The following is a 23,389-nucleotide window of genomic DNA, read 5'->3' on the forward strand; positions in this document are numbered from 1 at the left end:
GAATAGATGGATGAATGGACGGACAGACGGATTTATGGATGGATGGATGGATAGACAGACAGATTCATGGATGGATTGATGGATAGATAGATAGATAGATAGATAGATAGATAGATAGATAGATAGATAGATAGATAGATAGATAGATAGATAGATAGATAGATAGACAGATGACTGGATGAATAGATAGATGATAAGATGGATGAATGGACGGACGGACGGATGGATTGATGGATGGACTTTCTTAGGGTCTCAAAACCCATAAGAGAACAGAGAGTCTGTGACCGTGCACCAATAATGAATGATATTTGCCTGTTTTTGGAAAATAATGTGTCTTTAATATAAATGTAAATGTAATTGAGTGTCCTGTAAATGAGAGTTTATGTTGTTGAGCAGGCTTTATTAGAAGCGCTGATATGAAAGTGTGTGTGTGTTCAGCCACTAGAGTGCATCATCTGTCAGTCCAATCTCTGAACCATATACAGTACTGTGAAGATTTGATCATGAGTGTGTGTGTGTGTGTGTGTGTGTGTGTGTGATTGCTCTCATGAGGAGATTCTGCTATCAGTTCTCGTGTGTATGTGATGAGTGAACGAGCAGCACGACTGCACGGCTCATGTGAAGCTGGTGTTTGTGTTCTTGCTGGAGTTGTTGCTTAGTCTGCAGATGTGTTGGTGTGTGTTTGCCATATAAGGAGAAACTGAGTGTGAAAATCTGCAGATGTGATGCTGTGTGACTGAGACACGAGGCAAGTGTGTTTTATGGCCTGTCGGGTTGTCATGAATACAGACCTGCACTTTGTCCACATGCATTATGAAGCTAAACATGATCAGTGTGTGAGCGTGTGTGAGTGTGTGTGAGAGTGTGAGAAAGTGAGTGTGTGTTTGAGAGAGTGTGAGTGAGTGTGTGTTTGAGAGAGAGAGGGAATGTTATTTTTATTTTTTTCGAGTGAAATGTGACCCAGATATCTGAGATCAGATACACACACTTCAATCCATCCAAACTCCATAAGATTCTCTCAGTGTGTGACACTCATGTTAGTCCAGCTCCAGGATTATAGAGACGGGCGGTCAGTGAAGGAGCACACGCATCAACCCCCGATCCTCTCTCAGCACATGATGATGGTGTGACAATCACCTTCCCCTCCTCACAGTAATCCAGTGATCATGTAGAATTACTGCCCATCTGGGTCAGTGCGGGACAGAAGCCAACGTCTCTCTCTCTCTCTCTCTCTCTCACACACACACACACACACACACACACACACACACACACACACACACACACGTTAGGTTTTCATGTTTTATTGGGACTTTCCATAGGCGTAATGGTTTTTATACCGTACAGACCGTATATTCTATCCCCCTACACTGCCCATGCCCCTAAACCTACCCATCACAGGAGACATTCTGCATTTTTACATTTTCAAAAAAACATCAATTAGTCTGATTTATAAGATGTTTTCTTCATGGGGACCAAAAAATGTTGCCATATATTGCCATCTTTGTGGGGACATTTTGTCCCCATAACGTAGGGATTACCAGTCCACTCACACACGCTCTCTCACACACACACTCTCACACACACACACACTCACACACACATTCACACTCACACACACACACACACACGCACACGCACACACACACACACACACACACAGGTTTGTTTTGCTATCTAAGTGAGGACATTTCATAGACGTAATGGTTTTTATACTGTACAAACTGTACATTCTATCCCCCTACACTTCCCCTAAACCTCCCCAATCCAGGAAACATTCTGCATCTTTACATTTTTAATAAAACATTGTTTAGTATATATTTTAAAGCTGTTTTAAATATGAGGACATATGAAATGTCCTCATATTTCATGTTTACGTCGTAATACCCGTGTCATTATACAAATTTGTGTCCTCATAAATCACAAAAACACACACACACTCAAACACTCACTCACACGCACACACACACACTCTCACACACATTCACACTCACACACACACACGTTTTTGTGAAATGTGAGGACATTCCATAGGTGTAATGGTTTTTATACCGTACAAACCGTATTTTCTATCCCCTTACACTGCCCCTGCCCCTAAACCTAGCCCTCACAGGAGACTGTGCAGTTTACTTTCTGTGAAAAAAAACTTGTTCTGTGTGATTTATAAGCATTTTGAAAAGTGAGGACATGGGTAACGTCCTCATATTTCACCCTCTTTTTATAATACCTATGTCATACCCATGTCATTATACACATTTGTGTCCTGATATTTCACAAAAACATGCCCACACACACACACACACACACACACACACACACACACACACACACACCACTCATACTGTACAGAGCCATCAAACGCTTCACAGATGCAGAAAAACATGAATCCAACATGCAAACATTCACCTAATCTGTTAATAGGGCATGTGTTGACATGCCGGGAGAATCTGTGTCGATCAGTTTCTTCTGACTGTACTCTGATGAAGGGAAATGGGTTAATGAGTTCACATGAACACACACATTGTCTGCTTAAGCATAACCGGGTTAGGGCAGAGCATGTGAACCCGCTCATTGCTGACAGCAGCCGTACGCTCTGGTTTGGTGTTCCTGAAGTCGCTCGACAGGGGGCGCTGTGGTTTTATGGGCCTGTTGGAACATTTACTCAAACTCTGTCAAACCGTCAGCGACCCACTGCACTTGTGCCCTGTTCCCCAGCACTTACTGAGATCAATTATGAATTAAAAGGCTTCACATCTGAGTGAAATATTCATAGTGTTTTTTTTCTCTCTCCTCTGAGGCGCTTCATTTGGTTTCAGATGGCCACAGGAGGTGTGTGTGTGTGGGACAATAACATGGGATTAAGTGAGGAAAAGACATGTCTGGACACAAGGGTGGGGCAAAATATATTTATTTTTGTAATAGCATAGACTGATGCATAGGAACATGTATTAAAGAGGACCTAGTATACTCTTTTTAAAGTCTTGTTGTGTTTGTGCTCTACTAGAGCAGGTTTTCCTGCTTGAATGTTGATCATTTCCTCATATTCTCCATTGTTGCGGCTCCTCTCTTCCCAGTCTGTCAGTAACGCTCTGTTTAGTTCCTGTCTCTATGAAGCCCCTCCTTCTGAAGCACAATGTGCTCTGATTGGTCGGCTGGAGCAGTGTGTTGTGATTGGTGTTTGGGAAATGTGCCGCCCCTTACCATAACAGCCAGTTTATTCTACATAATAATTATTATAATGAGAAATATTGTGACTTGTTGGTTCCCTGAAGAAACTCAAGACTACAATGGAGGCGTTTCAGGGAGTTCAGAAACTGTGACTAGGGCCCTATGAAATATGTAAAAAAAAATAAACAAATTTTGTTTTGTTTTTTCGTTAAAAGTTTTCTGGATTCCGTTTTTTTGTGGCTCTATTTAATTTTTTTAATAATCAAAAAACATGTCTAATTAATTGAAATCATGGAACTTATTTGAAAACAATCTAACAACAATTTATTAAAAGTTTATTAATTATTATTATTATTATTATTATTATTATTATTATTTTTTTTTACCAAATTCTGTTTTCTGTTTTAAGTTTTCTGGATTCCATTTTAATGGTTTAATTAAATTTAAATAATCAAAAAGCATGTCTAATTAATTCAATTCATAAAAATAACAATTTAGTATTTAATGTAATTTCTATATTCCCCCCCACAAATGCTGTGTTGTGTATTTTCTGTGTAATCAAATGAAGACATAAAATATTAATTCTTTTAATTATATGAAATTAAAAAACTTTTTTTGTCTAACAACATGCTGCACAACTGACCTTTATAATGCTAAAATTAAAGAAATTTGAGAAAAGAAAAATTGTGATTATTCCTGAAAAAATTTAGTTTTGTTAATAATTGTTCTAGGGGTGTTCTAGGACTAAGGATTTACTTAGTCGAATCAGAATTGTCAATTCTTGCCTATAGTCGACTGATTGTCTAATCGTGCGTGTGTGGTGGGGGATAAACATTCGTAAACTGATTCCTCATAACATTTTAAAGGCATGATGTACAGAACATCACACAAAGATATAGAAGAAACATTTTGGACCAATGAACCTAAAAAATAACAAATAAATAACTGCAGAAAGGCCACACTGCAGACAGGATTTGCATTTCACGTCGGCAATTAAATCGGCCTAATTGCCTGTGCGAGCTCTCTAAGTACAGCGCAACGTCGATGCACAACAATTAATTTACAGAATTAAATTAGAACAGAATATACCTTTCTAATAAATAAAAATAAACTAAATAAGTCACGAGGTGCAGAACAAATGTGTGCACAAATGCCTTAAAGGATTAGTTCACTTCCAAATGGAATTTTCCTGATCATTTACTCACCCCCCATCTCATCCAAGATGTTCATGTCTTTCTTTCTTCAATCGAAAACAAATGACTTTTTTTGAGGAAAACATTCTAGGATTATTCACAAACATTAGTCTTGATTTAAGTGTACTGACCTGCTTTTGATTTATTAGTCAAAAATGTGATTTCCGCATTATACAGTTGAAGTGAGGTTCGTGTGACGGTAAGTAAGAAGACAAAGGGGTCGGCTTACTGGAACTCGTGCTGGTTTATTGAACCCAGTTTACTCAGGTTATAATACTGTGCACTTCGCACAAACATAAAGGTTCTTCATAAAGTTTCATAAATTCTCAATCGTCGGTTTCTCTCCAGCAGTTCCTCTCTCTGCTTTCTTTCCCAGCCGAGTTCCAGTCTGTTGCTGCGTCCCAATTCGCATACTATCCGTACTAAATAGTATTCGAAAAAAGAATTAGTATGTCCCAAATCTTAGTATGTTGAAAAAAGTATTCCAAAGATTCCCGGATGGTTTACTATTTCCGGTCAGAATCCGAAGTGCAGATCGATGCGCACTCTAACGGCTGATATTGCCCACAACCCATTGCGAGATGGACGAGGATTCGATTAGAACTACAAACGCGGATAAAAAGTGTTTAAAAACTACAAACATGACGGTTACGCGAGTCTGACGGTTAAGTGGAGAGGATTAGATAAAGTGGTTTGAGTGAGCAATTATCAGTATTTAACCGGACGAAAAGATATTTATTCAATATTATCCACATTATATTTCTCCTTCAGCAGCATTGAGAACTTTTGTAATGATGCGTTTGGCCATTAACTTTGCTAACACTTGAGAGGAGTCTCTGCATTAAAGACCCACGAAAGGCAGATCAACGAGCGACTACATTTCTCTCCGATATGGTAGGAAATTAAATTGAAAGTGGGGGATTTGAACTGTGATGATGATTGACAGGGCAGTTTAAACGGTGACGGGACGCACGTAACAGGTTAAAGATGATTAAGTAGTATGTCCCAAAGCTTGCATACTCTTCTGCTACACACTCAAAAGTATGTACTTTTTCTTCACAAAAAGAGTACATACTTTTAGGACGTAGTATAAGTAGGCGAATTGGGACGCAGCCTGTCTCTCCGTCTCCAGCTCTCTCTCGTTTCCTCCCGGCCTATGTACTCTCTCCACACCAATTACTGCAACAAGAGACAGGTGTTCATCATTTGTGCTTGATCCACTTACATGCCGCTTGTCCTCTGACTCTCTCTCCCGTCACAGACTTAGCTAAACCACGCCCCCCTCGCCACAACAGTAAATTAAATTTTTATGAGAATAACTCGCACCGGAGGGACTTTGTGCTTTTGCAGAGCTTTTTCATGCTCAAAACAGCAACATCACACTAAAGACAGATGGAAAAAGCATCATTGGTCATCTTTAAATAAATAGGGGTGAATTTGACTTTATGTTGAATTTGGCACATTCACTGCAGAAAAATGTCACTCCTCGTCACCTTGTTCTGACACACACACACACACACACACACACAGTCATTTCCAAACAACCGCTTCCTAAAAACAAATGTACCCCAGAACAACTTCAGTCATGAATAAAATCTGATAATGTACCACCAGCTGCTAATGCTGCTATACAAATGTGCATGTGTGTGAAATAAGAATATGAGCAGTCTAGTTTGTGTGTATTTTACATGAGTATTTGTGTTTCTCTAGAGCATCTTTTGAAATATTTGTGTTTCCTCATATTTTCAATTTATGAGGAAGACATAGACAGAACTATTGCAGTGAGGAAGTGAATGGTTTACCATCGTTTTAAATATGAATCTGATGACTTCATGATGCCAGTTTTCCTCACTGTCAGACCATGAATGATCTCACTGAAAGACACCGACTTAAATGTTTAATTCACTCAGAAAAGAAAATTCTGACATCATTTACTCGCCCTTGTGTCGTTCCAAACCTCTATGGATTTTTTTCAGCGCTTATTCAAATCTGCTGGTTGTGTTTACACCCGGTTCCTTATTCTACTTTCGTACATCACACCACAAAACCAGCATCGCCGCCTCTCGCGTGTTCCCAGAGAGTTACTGAGGGAGCCGCTTGGAGTGTGGAGAACTGCTGCTTGACGTGTGTGTGTGTGAAGGATATCTCATTGCATTAACCAAAGTGCCTTTAAAGAAAGTTAGGTGCGATTCAGAGACATGATGACTTTAATAATCATCAATTGGCTCCTTTATAAAAGAGGTGGGACTGATTCCGCCATATTGCGCGTTGCACTTTCTCCCATTTATAGTAATATGAGTGCACCGTATTCGTGTATCTAAAGTCTTTGCATTAACAAAGAATTTCATGTGACTCAATACTAATGTTTTACAATTATACCACTTGATGTTTTGCATTTTTCAAAGAAAACTGAACCTCATTGGTTCTTGCAGAAGCTCAAACGTGCTGCGTAACACGAGAAGGAACCTCTTTGGTTCTCGCTGAAGCTCAAACGTGCCGCGTAACACGAGAATGAACCTCTTTGGTTCTCGCTGAAGCTCAAACGTGCTGCGTAAAACGAGAATGAACCTCATTGGTTCTTGCTGAAGCTCAAACGTGCTGCGTAACACGAGAAGGAACCTCATTGGTTCTTGCTGAAGCTCAAACGTGCCACGTAACACGAGAATGAACCTCTTTGGTTCTCGCTGAAGCTCAAACGTGCCGCGTAACACGAGAATGAACCTCTTTGGTTCTCGCTGAAGCTCAAACGTGCCGCGTAACACGAGAATGAACCTCATTGGTTCTTGCTAGAGCTCAAACGTGCTGCGTAACACGAGAATGAACCTCATTGGTTCTTGCAGAAGCTCAAACGTGCTGCGTAACACGAGAATGAACCTCTTTGTTTCTCGCTGAAGCTCAAACGTGCCGCGTAACACGAGAATGAACCTCATTGGTTCTTGCTGAAGCTCAAACGTGCCGCGTAACACGAGAATGAACCTCATTGGTTCTTGCTGAAGCTCAAACGTGCCACGTAACACGAGAATGAACCTCTTTGGTTCTCGCTGAAGCTCAAACGTGCCGCGTAACACGAGAATGAACCTCATTGGTTCTTGCTAGAGCTCAAACGTGCTGCGTAACACGAGAAGGAACCTCATTGGTTCTTGCTGAAGCTCAAACGTGCTGCGTAACACGAGAAGGAACCTCATTGGTTCTTGCTGAAGCTCAAACGTGCTGCGTAACACGAGAATGAACCTCATTGGTTCTTGATGAAGCTCAAACGTGCTGCGTAACACGAGAATTAACCTCATTGGTTCTTGTTGAAGCTTAAACGTGCTGCGTCACACGAGAATGAACCTCATTGGTTCTTGTTGAAGCTCAAACGTGACGCGTAACACGAGAATGAACCTCATTGGTTCTTGCTGAAGCTCAAACGTGCTGCGTAACACGAGAATGAACCTCATTGTAACACGAGAATGAACCTCATTGGTTCTCGCTGAAGCTCAAACGTGCTGCGTAACACGAGAATGAACCTCATTGGTTCTTGCTGAAGCTCAAACGTGCTGCGTAACACGAGAATGAACCTCATTGTAACACGAGAATGAACCTCATTGGTTCTTGTTGAAGCTCAAACGTGCTGCGTAACACGAGAATGAACCTCATTGGTTCTCAATGAAGCTCAAACGTGCCGCGTAACACGAGAATGAACCTCATTGTAACACGAGAATGAACCTCACTGGTTCTTGTTGAAGCTCAAACGTGCTGCGTAACACGAGAATGAACCTCATTGGTTCTCAATGAAGCTCAAACGTGCCGCGTAACACGAGAATGAACCTCTTTGGTTCTCGCTGAAGCTCAAACGTGCCGCGTAACACGAGAATGAACCTCATTGGTTCTTGCTGAAGCTCAAACGTGCTGCGTAACACGAGAATGAACCTCATTGGTTCTTGCTGAAGCTCAAACGTGCTGCGTAACACGAGAATTAACCTCATTGGTTCTTGTTGAAGCTTAAACGTGCTGCGTCACACGAGAATGAACCTCATTGGTTCTTGTTGAAGCTCAAACGTGACGCGTAACACGAGAATGAACCTCATTGGTTCTCGCTGAAGCTCAAACGTGCTGCGTAACACGAGAATGAACCTCATTGGTTCTTGCTGAAGCTCAAACGTGCTGCGTAACACGAGAATGAACCTCATTGATTCTCGCTGAAGCTCAAACGTGCTGCGTAATATGAGAATGAACCTCATTGTAACACGAGAATGAACCTCATTGGTTCTTGTTGAAGCTCAAACGTGCTGCGTAACACGAGAATGAACCTCATTGGTTCTCGATGAAGCTCAAACGTGCCGCGTAACACGAGAATGAACCTCATTGGTTCTTGCTGAAGCTCAAACGTGCCGCGTAACACGAGAATGAACCTCATTGGTTCTGGCAGAAGCTCAAACGTGCTGTGTAACACAAGAATGAACCTCATTGGTTCTCGCTGATGCTCAAACGTGCTTCGTAACACAAGAATGAACCTCATTGGTTCTCGCTGAAGCTCAAACGTGCTGCGTAATATGAGAATGAACCTCATTGTAACACGAGAATGAACCTCATTGGTTCTCGCTGAAGCTCAAACGTGCTGCGTAATATGAGAATGAACCTCATTGTCACACGAGAATGAACCTCATTGTTCTTGCTGAAGCTCAAACGTGCTGCGTAATATGAGAATGAACCTCATTGTAACACGAGAATGAACCTCATTGGTTCTCGCTGAAGCTCAAACGTGCTGCGTCACACGAGAATGAACCTCATTGGTTCTGGCAGAAGCTCAAACGTGCTGTGTAACACAAGAATGAACCTCATTGGTTCTCGCTGATGCTCAAACGTGCTTCGTAACACGAGAATGAACCTCTTTGGTTCTTGTTGAAGCTCAAACGTGCTGCGTCACTCGAGAATGAACCTCATTGGTTCTCGCTGCAGCTCAAACGTGCTGCATAACATGAGAATGAACCTCATTGGTTCTTGCAGAAGCTCAAACGTGCTGCGTAACACGAGAATGAACCTCATTGGTTCTTGCTGAAGCTCAAACGTGCTGCGTAACACGAGAAGGAACCTCATTGGTTCTTGCTGAAGCTCAAACGTGCCACGTAACACGAGAATGAACCTCTTTGGTTCTCGCTGAAGCTCAAACGTGCCGCGTAACATGAGAATGAACCTCTTTGGTTCTCGCTGAAGCTCAAACGTGCCGCGTAACACGAGAATGAACCTCATTGGTTCTTGCTAGAGCTCAAACGTGCTGCGTAACACGAGAATGAACCTCTTCGGTTCTCGCTGAAGCTCAAACGTACCGCGTAAAACGAGAATGAACCTCATTGGTTCTTGCTGAAGCTCAAACGTGCCGCGTAACACGAGAATGAACCTCATTGGTTCTTGCTGAAGTTCAAACGTGCCACGTAACACGAGAATGAACCTCTTTTGTTCTCGCTGAAGCTCAAACGTGCCGCGTAACACGAGAATGAACCTCATTGGTTCTTGCTAGAGCTCAAACGTGCTGCGTAACACGAGAAGGAACCTCATTGGTTCTTGCTGAAGCTCAAACGTGCTGCGTAACACGAGAATGAACCTCATTGGTTCTTGATGAAGCTCAAACGTGCTGCGTCACACCAGAATGAACCTCATTGTTTCTTGTTGGAGCTCAAACGTGACGCGTAACACGAGAATGAACCTCATTGGTTCTCGCTGAAGCTCAAACGTGCTGCGTAACACGAGAATGAACCTCATTGGTTCTTGCTGAAGCTCAAATGTGCTGCGTAACACGAGAATGAACCTCTTTGGTTCTCGCTGAAGCTCAAACGTGCCGCTAACACGAGAATGAACCTCATTGGTTCTTGCTGAAGCTCAAACGTGCTGCGTAACACGAGAATGAACCTCATTGGTTCTTGATGAAGCTCAAACGTGCTTCGTAACACGAGAATGAACCTCATTGGTTCTTGCTGAAGCTCAAATGTGCTGCATAACACGAGTATGAACCTCATTGGTTCTCGCTGAAGCTCAAACGTGCTGCGTAACACGAGAATGAACCTCATTGGTTCTTGTTGAAGCTCAATTGTGCTGCGTCACTCGAGAATGAACCTCATTGGTTCCTGCTGAATCTCAAACGTGCTGCGTAACACGAGAATGAACCTCATTGGTTCTTGCTGAAGCTCAAATGTGCTGCATAACACGAGTATGAACCTCATTGGTTCTCGCTGAAGCTCAAACGTGCTGCGTAACACGAGAATGAACCTCATTGGTTCTTGTTGAAGCTCAATTGTGCTGCGTCACTCGAGAATGAACCTCATTGGTTCCTGCTGAAGCTCAAACGTGCTGCGTAACACGAGAATGAACCTCATTGGTTCTTGTTGAAGCTCAAACGTGCTGCGTTACACGAGAATGAACCTCATTGGTTCTTGCTGAAGCTCAAACGTGCTGCGTAACACTAGAATAAACCTCATTGGTTCTCGCTGAAGCTCAAACGTGCTGCGTTACACAAGAATGAACCTCATTGGTTCTCGCTGAAGCTCAAACGTGCTGCGTTACACAAGAATGAACCTCATTGGTTCTCGCTAAAGCTCAAACGTGCTGTGTAACACAAGAATGAACCTCATTGGTTCTCGCTAAAGCTCAAACGTGCTGTGTAACACGAGAATGAACCTCATTGGTTCTCGCTGAAGCTCAAACGTGCTGCGTAACCCGAGAATGAACCTCATTGGTTCTGGCAGAAGCTCAAACGTGCTGCGTAACACGAGAATGAACCTCATTGGTTCTCGCTGAAGCTCAAACGTGCTGTGTAACACAAGAATGAACCTCATTGGTTCTCGCTGAAGCTCAAACGTGCTGTGTAACACAAGAATGAACCTCATTGGTTCTCGCAGCAGCTCAAACGTGCCGTGTAACACAAGAATGAACCTCATTGGTTCTCGCTGAAGCTCAAACGTGCTGTGTAACACGAGAATGAACCTCATTGGTTTTCGCTGCAGCTCAAACGTGCCGTGTAACACAAGAATGAACCTCATTGGTTCTTGTGTGCTGTGTAACACAAGAATGAACCTCATTGGTTCTCGCTGCAGCTCAAACGTGCTGTGTAACACAAGAATGAACCTCATTGGTTCTCGCTGAAGCTCAAACGTGCTGTGTAACACGAGAATGAACCTCATTGGTTTTCGCTGCAGCTCAAACGTGCCGTGTAACACAAGAATGAACCTCATTGGTTCTTGTGTGCTGTGTAACACAAGAATGAACCTCATTGGTTCTCGCTGCAGCTCAAACGTGCTGTGTAACACAAGAATGAACCTCATTGGTTCTTGATGAAGAAGTGTCACAGTCATAGGCTTAGTGTTGAGCTGATCTATTAAAGGCACAGCTGAATGTGACATTTATTTCAACGAGTTTGTGTGATTTTAGTTTCAAGTTCACCTTGAGATGTTATATTTTTTTAAGCCTATTAAATATAAAAACGATAGCTTTCAATTATACTGTAATGTTGAATGGCTAGAATTGATAATAATATTAATATAATTAATATCATTAATGGTTCAAATAAAAACATTCATAGTGCTTGATAACTTTTTTGTCTCTTCTCTTTCTCTGTAATTTCTCAACCGAGAATAATCATGATTAATAATTGCAATTTATAATTTAGCTGGGCACTTGCTGAAGTTTTTCCGGCTCCCACTCATCTATTAAAAAATTACAACGTCCAATTTACTTGTTAACAAAAGATTAAAGATTTGAAAACTTGCTTTCTAAGATCAGGAGAAACAGCCACACATTTATCTCTGAGTGAGGATGAGCTCAAAACAGCCAGTTATTGATTTACTGCACTCTCTCTCTCTCTCTCTCTCTCTCTCTCTCTCTCTCTTTCATTCGTCCTCTCACTCTGTCCTTCCTGACCGATTTTTCCATTCTGTCTTCCTCTACCTCCCTTCGTTTCCCCCCGCTCCCGCTGTCATTAGTTGCCATGGGGACGTCTCCATGGCGTTATTGTGGAGCGGTGGGTGTATATTGTTCCCTCGCATGAAAAGGCGGAGGGGGATTTGGGGGAGGAGAGCGGCGGCTGGAGGAGGGGAGCGGACCAGACTCACTGCCTTCCCTCCGACTCGTCAGACGTGTTGCATTGTGCGCGTGGACCCGAGTGTGTGTGAGAGTGTGTGGCGTGGAGAGCGCAGCCGGTGAGTGCGGGTCGTTTTCTAAACGTTTATGTGCTTGTGATGTGTTTGTGTTCTGATGGGCTGCAGACGGATGGATGGATGTGGAGGACGAGCGCTCAAGCCTGTTGAAATATACATGCTCACCTTCCATGATTTATTGAGAGATTTGTGCTTATGCGGCTTCATCCGGGAGGATTCTTTCCTCTGTTTTGCAGCTGTTTTAATAAGTTGTGACACCTTTTGCTTTCAGGCATATAATGCTTGTGTATGCTGTAATAATGTTGGAAGTTTAAAAACCTTTCAGTGGAACTGATGGAGTTTCTTGCAACATCACTGAGACTTGAGGCTCTTTGACCACCCAGAACTCCCTAGCGACACCCTAGCAACCGCACAAAAACCTAGTGACCTCAGAGCACCTTAGCAACCACATAGCCCGGCCCACAATGCCCTTGTGTTGTGGCAGCAACTTTTGCACTGGCAAAGCGTCTGTTTTACTGCAGAAAATGTAGCGTGATCTTACGGTGCAATCTTGTGTGTTTAACACTGTCAGGGTTCCAGCGGGTGCTTGAAAAGTCTCAAATTCAGTTGCAACAAATTTGAGGGCATAACAAGCCTTAGATAATGATTTAAGATAGAGATGCACTTACATCCCAACTGGTTGATCTCTATTCCGCACAAACTGCACTGCAAGCTCTTCCCAAAATGTAATTTGTGTGGGAATGAAGTCTGTAGACAGGAGGTTAACACAGGCCACGGGACAGACGCAAAGAGCAAATGAAAACGTGGAGCAACACTTTATCTTCTTTATCTTTGGCTATTTTCACAACTATTGCTCAGATCAAAAATTAATCTTCAAAGAAATCTTAAACGTTGTGAGTGATTTGGCTCATGCTGAGCTGTTTCGTAAGGAGAAAGGCGCGAGGCTTTATCACACTGGACGGCTTTCCTTCTGCGTGTGTTATAATAATGTGTGTGTGATATGGCTAAGACAGCTTCTGGAGACTTTGAGGCGATGCTGCTGTTGTTTCGCACAGGTGTGAGCCGCAGGTTAGTTCAGACATCCCATCATCCCACAGCACAGTCTGATCTCATTTAAAGAAAAAAACGACCATTTGAAAGAGAACTAGATAGTTTATGTGAGAGCGTGTGTGTATGTGTGAGAGTGTGTGTGAGTGGGAGTGTGTGTGTCTGTGTGAGAGCGTGTGTTCGTGAGTGTGCATGAGTGTATGTGTGTGAGTGAGCGTGTGTGTGTCTGTGTGTGAGAGCGAGTGAGTGTATGTGTGAGTGTGTGTGTCTGTGAGTGTGTGTGCATGTGTGAGAGTGTGTGTGAGTGAGAGTGTGTGTGTGTTTATGTGTGAGAGTGTGTGTGTGTGAGTGAGAGTGTGTGTGTGTGTGTGTGTGAGTGAGAGTGTGTGTGTGTGTGTCTGTGAGTGTGTGTGTGTGTGTGTGTGTGTGTGTGTGTGTGTGTGTGTGTGTGTGTGTGTGTGTGTGTGTGTGTGTGTGTGTGTGTGTGTGTGTGTGTGTGTGTGTGAAAGTGTGAGCGTGTGTGTGATTTGTATGTGAGCGAGTGTGTGTGTGTGCGCAAGTGTGTGAGCGAGTGTGTGTGAGAGTGTGGGAGTGTGTGTGTGAGAGTGTGTGTGAGTGAGAGTGTGTGTGTCTGTGTGTGAGCGAGAGAGTGTGTTTGTCTGTGAGAGTATGTGTGCATGTGCGAGAGTGTGTGAGTGTGTGTGTGTTCGTGAATGTGCGTTTGTGTATGTGTGAGAGTGTGTGTGCGAGAGTGTGTGTGTGAGAGTGTGTGTGAGTGAGTGTGTCTGTCTGTGAGTGCGTGATTGTGTGTGTGTGTGTGTACGTGTGAGAGTGTGTTTGTGCATGAGTGTGAGTGTGAGTGTGTGTGCATGTGTGAGCGTGTGTGTGTGTGGGCATGTTTTTGTGAAATATCAGGACACAAATGTGTATAATGACATGGGTATGACATAGGTATTACAAAAAGAGGGTGAAATATGAGGACGTTCCCCATGTCCTCACTTTTCAAAATGCTTATAAATCATACAGAACAAGTTTTTTTTCACAGAAAGTGAACTGCACAGTCTCCTGTGAGGGCTAGGTTTAGGGGCAGGGGCAGTGTAAGGGGATAGAAAATACGGTTTGTACGGTATAAAAACCATTACGCCTATGGAATGTCCCCACATTTCACAAAAACAAACGTGTGTGTGTGTGTGTGTGTGTGTGTGTGTGTGTGTGTGTGTGTGTGTGTGTGTGTGTGTGTGTGTGTGTGTGTGTGTCTTTGAGTGTGTCTGTGTGTTTGTAAATACAGTATGTCTTTATCGTTTTTAAAAATATATTTGATTTCAGTTAACATGTTTTTAATATCAGTGAATGAACCCTGATGGCAGCTCATGTTTGAGTGACTCCACTGATACTGATCATTACACAATGCAGGTTTGACGGATGTCACAGATTCCGGCTGTGATCGATCTGTTGTCATGGCAACAGTCAGGTTGGACTCACTCTGAAATGCACACAGTTTGTGAACGACCCTCTCTCTCTATGTGAATGTGATGTGTGTTTTGACCTTAAGGGTGATTCTTCACTTTGAGACACTTTTGACTGCTTGAAAATGAAACCACTAAATATTTTTGCCATGGTTATATTTTACAGTGTTGAGACAGTCCTGTGAGTATGTGTCATATTTACATTGACACAGCTCTCTAGAGTCCAGTGCATTCATTCAAGTTAGGGAAAGGGTTACCTAAAAATAAAAAAATAAAATGTCAGTACATCTGTGTATTTGACAGATCATGACTGATCACCAACTAGGCCAAATCCTAAACATCCAGAAAAGTCTACGCTCCTTGATTTGTTCTTAACAAATGTACCGCAGAAATATAAATCTACTGCTGTTTTTGCAAATGATATGAGTGATCACTGCGTTATTGCTGGTGTGAGAGATACCAAGATATCAAAATGTAAACCACGTATTATAATTAAGAGAAATCTGAAGTCGTTTTGTAAACAAGCTTTTTTTATTGATCTTAATCTCTGTGACTGGACCAGGGTGATTTTGATACCGGAGCCGGAAATAGCATTGAAATATTTTAAATCACTATTTATGGACATTATAAACAAGCATGCTCCATTTAGGAAATATAAGGTTAAAGGGCGTGATAATCCGTGGTTTTCAGAGAAATTGTCTGATTTAATTCATGACCGCGATCTTGCTTGGTCAATGGCAAAGAAATCGAAAAATATCTCAGACTGGCAACATTTTTGGCACCTGAGAAACAAATGTGTTTCTCAAATACGTAAAGCAAAATCTGATTTTTATGTACATGAATTATGTGATAGTTCAGCTAATCCTTCTAAATTTTGGAAAGTTATAAAATCACTTTCTTCTGACTCTCGGGATGCTGTAATGCCCAATATATTGAAGTTCAATGATAAAATTATTACAGATAGGAAAAGTATGCTAGATTCCCTAAATCAGCACTTTATATCTTCTGGGTTGTTGTTTGAGCATGCAACACAACAACAGAGGAGACCAGAGGACTACTCTTTGTTTAGGGAAAATGTACCAATCAATTTTGAACTTGTTCCTATTTCGACACAGGAGGTATGTGATGCTCTTAGAGGGCTAAATGTTAAGAAATCTGCAGGTCCGGATGGGTTGGATCCCTACTTTTTAAATATTGCTGCTGAACATATTGCAGAACCTTTGACACACATTTTCAATCTGACTATTGAAACTGGATTAATACCGAGTGTATGGAAGTCAGCATATGTCACTCCTTTATTAAAGAGTGGGGACCGATCAAATCCAAACAATTATAGGCCAATATCTAAGCTATCTGCTTTAGCCAAGATTCTAGAAGGACTTATAAGTGACCAGTTGAAAGACTATTTAGAAACAAAAAATATTTTAAATGATTCACAGTCGGGTTTTCGTAAAAAACACAGTACCGTTACTGCTACTATGAAAGTGTTAAATGATTTTATAAGTGCTATTGATTCTAAAGAATATTGTGCTGCTCTATTCTTAGATCTTTCAAAAGCGTTTGATACAGTTGACCACTATGTTCTGTCACAGAGATTGGTGGATATTGGGATGTCTTCAAAGGCTGTCAAATGGTTTGGCAACTATTTGAATGGCAGAACACAAAGTGTATATGTTGATGGTGTGTCCTCAAACTCATTACTTATACAAAAAGGTGTACCCCAGGGGTCCATTTTGGGTCCCATTTTATTTACTATTTATATAAATGACTTGTGTCAGAATGTAACAAAAGTAAAGTGTCATTTTTATGATGATACGGTTTTGTTTTGTTCTGCCCCATCCTTGAAAAATGCAATAGAACATCTGCAATCCTCTTTTATAATTATTCAGAAGAATCTTAATAAATTGCGACTTGTATTAAATGCAGATAAAACTAAAATGATGTGCTTTTATAAATCAAGGAAAATAGAAGATGCTTGTCAAATTGTTACACTAGATGAGAAAGTAATTGAACGAGTATCAGTATATAAATATCTTGGTTTCCTTTTAGAAGAAAATTTGTCTTTCAAACAGCATATAGAGTGTTTAACAAAAAAACTTAGAGTAAAGTTGGGGTTCTATTATAGAAACAAAGGCTGTTTCTCTTTTAGTACGAGAAAAACACTTATACAAACAACATTTTTGACAATGCTGGATTATGGTGATATTTTATACATGCATGCAAATCAATCTTCTTTGAAAATGTTGGATTCAGTATATCATGCAGCACTGAGATTTGTAACTGATTCAAATTTCCGTACTCATCACTGTAGCTTGTATGAGAGTGTGGGTTGGCCATCTTTGCACAATCGCAGGCTGGAGCACTGGTATACTTTTCTTTTTAAGGCCATACTTTGTAAATTGCCTTCTTACTTATGTACTCTTCTGACTCCAAAAGTCACTACGAGGAATTGTAATCTTAGATCATATGGGCAAATCATGTATGATATCCCACGAACGCGAACTGTTTTCGGTGAAAGTGCTTTTAAAGTTTTTGCACCTTTTTCCTGGTATACATTGCAGAAACAGCTCAAATTTGAGTATCTACAGACAATGACACAGTTTAAAACTAGGATAAAGGACTATTTGAGTACTAAATGCACATGTGATGTTATTGAGTGCTGCTGGTGATTTTGTTGAGATGATGTTAAAGTGTTAAATGTCTTCTTTCGGTTATTTGTGTGTATATGTATTTTATTTTTCTGCCGTCTTGGCCAGGACTCCCTTGAAAAAGAGATTTTGAATCTCAATGGGATTATTTCCTGGTAAAATAAAGGATAAATAAATAAAATAAAAAAATGATAAGGACACATGCAGGATAAGTTATACATTTTCTTGAAATTGCTTAAAAAAGTCAATGTAATAGCCGTGTATCTGTTCACTAGCTAAATCTGTGTTCTTTGCAATCTGAAGAAAATATGAGAGGAAAAAAGGACTGGCTTGTCCATATATAGACCTATAAAATGACATTCACACATGAGTACAGTAATGATGGGGTGACCTTCATGGGCTGTGTGTGTGTGTCCCGGGGCGTTGTACGGTGTATCCCTCCTGTATTCATCGCAGAGGTGTAGTCAGGACACACACACACACACACACTCACTGGGTCTGACAGATGGCTCTATATCTTTCTTCATCTCACTGCTGACCCATTTCCCTCTGTGTTCTCCCAGTATGTGCGTGTGGCAGCTGATGGTGGTCTGTTTCCACGCCTTGCCGTCAGAAACACACACACACACACACACACACACACACACACACACACACACACACTTCATGTGCTGCAGATTGTGAGGTTATGAGCTGCTCATTATCGAGTGGCATATTGTGCATGATGGCTTACAGCCGCTCTTCCCTGGAGAGTCCACTGCGTTTCTACCTTTTCCTCTTCCTCTCTCACTGGCCACATCCTGCTGTATGTGTGCAATTTATGTATCAGCATGCAACACCCATGTTTATGTGATTTCTGCATTCCTGTGGGTTTGATTCCCAGGAAATGCATCAACTGATACAATTTATACAATGTATGCAGTGAAAGAAAAGTATCTGACAAATTCATACATGTAATTCTATCATAAAGACTCTGAAGATTGTTAGCATGGTAATGGATATGACAATGTTAATGTATTTGGTCTTGGCGGAATAGATCTACTACACTGCTGCTGCTGCTGCTGCTGCAGAGCAAATACAGGAACTTGCTACTGCCAATACATACACTGATACGCTGCTGCGAGTAAGAGTGATAGTAATAGTGCTGCTGCACAAATAGCAATTATCAAAAACTAGGGGTGCACGATATTCACAAAAATTTGATATTGCGATATCGATAATGAATATTGCGATATCGATATTAATTTCGGTATTTTTAAACCTATGTAAAATTACAAAAGTTACGGAAAACACATCAAAATAGATTCATAACAAATAACAAATTCTTACAACACAAGGTTTATTTCAACTGACAGTCATATTGGACTGGTACAACAAGAATAAATAAATAATAATCATGTCTGGTTGTACAGTAGGGATGCAACAATACAGTTAGTCCACGGTTCGATACATACCTCGGTTTTTAACCACGTTTTTGGTTCAGTTCGGTTCTGATGGCTTGTCACATCAGTTTTTTGCTATTCTATTGTTAGCCGACAGGAACAGAAAGAGTTGTTATTTTTATTATTTTATTTTTATTGCAATACTCTATTTTTTATTTTACATTTACATTTACATTTAGTCATTTAGCAGACGCTTTTATCCAAAGCGACTTACAAATGAGAGCAATAGAAGCAACTACAACAGTCAGAGGCTACAGTATGCAAGTGCTGTAACAAGTCTCAGTTAATCTAACACAGAACACACAGGATTTTTCTTTTTTTTTTTTTCTTTTTTTTTTTTAAATAAATTAGACAGACAGAAAAATGAATAGAATGTTAAGTGCTATTCTTGATTGGTCAGGTGCTGCTGGAATTTTACTTAAAAGACTTGGAAAAACCTTACTTAAAACTTAAAACTTTACTTAAAAAAACCTTGTACACATTCCTAGTGTATAGTATAGTATAATATAAAAATAATATGGATGTTGTAGCGACTATGAGTCAGATAAAATTATAACTCAACGGGGAACTGAATTAAAATGAAAGATTCGAATGACACTATAATTTATAAATAATTCAGAATTAATGTTTACACCTTAACTTATTCGTCCGCCGATATGTAAGAACTTAAAGGGGGCTCTGTTAAAGGGAAACATGTATATTTAGCTCAAATGAATGAATTAATGAATTCATAGGGAATTTTGAGAGTCTATTTTACAGCCGAGCAAATGACTCTTCCAGCGTTCATTTGAACGGGCCGTAAATATCAACTCTGCAGCGGATATTAATATCCGAACAATAGTGAAACACTATTTAACAGCCAGGTAACTTAGATCGGCAGTTCAAGACATTAAATTGATAAGCACATAACACAAGAACAGTTATCTTAGAGTAATTAATAAAGTTTCGTTTGTATTCAAACACATCAAACTAATATCTAACATAAACACGCACTCGCACATTCACACATTGCAGAAAGGAAGAAGGTGAGGAAAAGAATAAGTTCTAAGAGATAGAAATTATGAAATCCTAAGCAATATATATGCATTTATGACACATGACCTGAAGAAACCATTGATCCGTAATTTAACCTCCTATCGTTTCTTAGGCAGGGTTATTACATTTGATCTAATGCACCAGTTCAGCTCGGAATCAAGAGATACTTGCGTTTGTGTCTCGTGTGTCGTCTGACAAGGGGAATTCCCTTTTCCTGGCTGGACAGGGGTTTTCCCGGATCGTTGATTCGCTGAAGGTCTGGTCTATGTCTGGGGAAGCCAATCACATGGCGTGTTGGCGGCTGGATGAAAGTCTTGTGGGCGTTGTTTGAAGTTGGAGCGCGCTGTTAGAAACTCGTTGTTGAGAGACTTTTGCGGCGAAACTTAACAGAACCCAAGACTTAACGGAAAGAAAATAAACTTTAAGTAAAAGAAAGGAAAGTGAGAGAAAAGCAGATAGCCTGAATGAAATCGTTGTTTAACCCATTTTCTCTGATCTTGGTCTGCCACGATTGTCAGATCGTCTCCTGGGAGCTCTCCGTTCAGAACTCAACTCTGGTCAAACTGCTAGGACTTAGCTCATCTCTGAACTGCGAACAGGCCGCGAACCGAACTGGATGTGACGTGAACTGGAACCGAACCAAACTGAAAAACTGAACAGAACTGAACTCTTCGTTCCTGTTCTGAGATTAAACTCAAATATTTGCCCATCCCCTGGATGGGTTCTGGCCAATTAGGCTTCAGGGGTGACTGTGTCTCCACCCCTCCCACAAAATTGGGTTATCTATAGAATTTAGTTTCCTGCTCTTAAGCAGAGAGTAAATTTAGACCTAATTTCTTACTATAAGGACATGATCAATTCTATAAAGATTTCATCTGTTGGATTATACCCATACGAACACACCAGTATCAAACACGATGCCTTTTCATCCACTCATTCAATAGTTACATAATTGCATGAATTGTGAGTAATATACATGCATAATAGTCACGTGTATTCAGTTGCAAACACACTAACAAGCTATGTCGAAGGCTATTTGAATGAAAGTCCAATAATCAGTCATTTGATATGTAATCAGTATGTAACAGTTTCTGTGAGCTTGCTTGGAGTTTTAGCTGTGTCGTGGAGTTAATTTACCGGTCATTGCAAAGACAGAGATCTGGTTTGTTTCTTTGTCTTGAGATCACAACGAGTCCTCTGTCCTCTTTGAGTAAGTTTTGGTCACGAGTCCATAGGAAGTCAGTTATCAACAACTAGTAACTCTGGGCAGAATCGAGCCTCCATCTCTCTCGTGATCGATGGTCGATTTCCTGGGGTCTGGAGCTGAATTGGGCTTTGTGAAGGGGATGTTCATTTGATTGAATAATTTGGAAGATTAATTCATCTAATACGTGTTGTGGCTTCACAAATGCTTTGCTGCATACCTCGGTTGTAACGAGTTATTATTTCAGTCTAAGTTGCTCTTCTATCAGCTTGAATCAGTCGGCCCATTCTCTGACCTCTAGCATCAACAAGGCATTTTCGCCCACAGGACTGCCGCATACTGGATGTTTTTCCCTTTTCACACCATTCTTTGTAAACCCTAGAAATGGTTGTGCGTGAAAATCCCAGTAACTGAGCAGATTGTGAAATACTCAGACCGGCCCGTCTGGCACCAACAACCATGCCACGCTCAAAATTGCTTAAATCACCTTTCTTTCCCATTCTGACATTCAGTTTGGAGTTCAGGAGATTGTCTTGACCAGGACCACACCCCTAAATGCATTGAAGCAACTGCCATGTGATTGGTTGTTTAGATAATTGCATTAATGAGAAATTGAACAGGTGTTCCTAATAATCCTTTAGGTGAGTGTAGATGCACATTATAGATAAAATGGTTTTCTGTCTTGTATTTTATCTCAAAATAAAGGATATAATTTTATTCCACATGGAAATAAGCGGAAATAAGTTAATACAGCCTCTTATTTACATGAGGTAAACAAAATACTGGTTGGTTATTTTAACATATATAATTACTGCCATAATAAGGGCCCATTTCAAATGTTTACATGCTTTTATTTTTATTTTTTTGAGCGGTGATGAAATATATTGTTCTTGTAAGTACTTGCCTGCATTTCAGTAATAAAAGTCTAGATCTTTAAAATACATCCAAATTACAGCGAAGCGCAGCCGTACGGTGCTCTGCAGGGGTCAAAAAGGATACAAACATTGAATTTTGAAGTGATATATTCTTGAAATCTCAGAGATGTGGATTAGGACGGCAATTAAATTACCACACAACTTTGGTGTTTGTCTAAAAACAGTAAGTAAATAAAGCTGCAAGCAGCCATTAACGGGGCCAAGCGCAACAGAAGCAAACAAGGAAGATAGCAGCAGACCAACTGAAAAAATGAGTAAAGACATTTGAAGCAAAACCATTAAAACACCACATTAAAACATTGAGTTGTATAGTGCCAATGTCATGTTTTGTTCTATTATAGCCCCACCAAGAGGCACAATCCTACAATTTTTTGTATGCGTCATCGGAGTGAGCCCATACATGTGTGAGTCAATTTTGGTGAAAATATCTCATTTCGTTTTGGAGTTATAGACATTTATATGAGAAAACATGTAAAAAATGACTGACACTTGACTTTGATTGGATTTTACTACCCCTTGCTATCAATATTTTGACATTTGGGCTAATATTTTTAACTATCGACCTATGTTTCCGATTTTCTGACACTGGTTTCGTCTCGATCGGACTAGCGGTTTCGAAGATATCAGCTAACGTTTTTAAAGCGCTAAATTACCGCGCTGCACAAACCATACGCCGAAACCTGGCAAGTCTGGTATCATTGGACTCGTCGAGGATTCAGGAGACAAAAAAAGTAACTTGCATGAAAATAAGTCAATCTCACCTAAAGTTATAAGCATTTGAAAAAAAAAATCTTCACTAGGTGGCGCTGTTTCGAAACTTCTTGGGTTCATTCAGGGCATCGTGTTGATGACCCAAACCAAGTTTCGTAACAATCCGTTCATGTCTTCATAAAATACAGCATTTTAGCACATAATTCAAAATGTCTGACAGCCAAAATGGCCGATATGGTAAAATTGAATATCAGACGACTCGGCATGTCGTCCTGAATCTAACGAGACCACTTTTATGATTTTTGGACAAACGGTTCAAAAGCTATAAGCAAAACAGTCATTTTTTGTATCTCCGGACCAGTAGGTGGCGCTGCGCCGAAACGCTGTATGTTGCCTCAGGTCATGCTTGCG

General features: G+C 40.7%; 2 protein-coding genes across 4 annotated transcripts in view; one reads left to right on the forward strand and one right to left on the reverse strand.

The window, feature by feature from the left end:
- The window catches only part of LOC307132267 (interleukin-17 receptor E), a 517,506-nt gene that overhangs the window by 88,823 nt on the left and 405,294 nt on the right, over positions 1-23,389 (reverse strand). The window lies entirely within an intron of this gene.
- The window catches only part of fgd (faciogenital dysplasia), a 103,867-nt gene that overhangs the window by 5,069 nt on the left and 75,409 nt on the right, over positions 1-23,389 (forward strand). Inside the window, exon 1 of one of the 3 annotated variants that reach the window (XM_079826454.1) lies at positions 12,399-12,532. The exons of the other annotated variants lie outside the window; for them this stretch is intronic. The gene's annotated coding sequence lies outside the window, so the exon portion shown is untranslated. Of the gene's footprint in view, positions 1-12,398; positions 12,533-23,389 lie in introns of those variants that run through there. 3 annotated transcript variants of the gene reach the window in all.

Source organism: Gobio gobio (genome assembly GCF_949357685.1).
Source record: "Gobio gobio genome assembly, chromosome: 10".
Lineage (NCBI taxonomy): Eukaryota > Metazoa > Chordata > Actinopteri > Cypriniformes > Gobionidae > Gobio > Gobio gobio.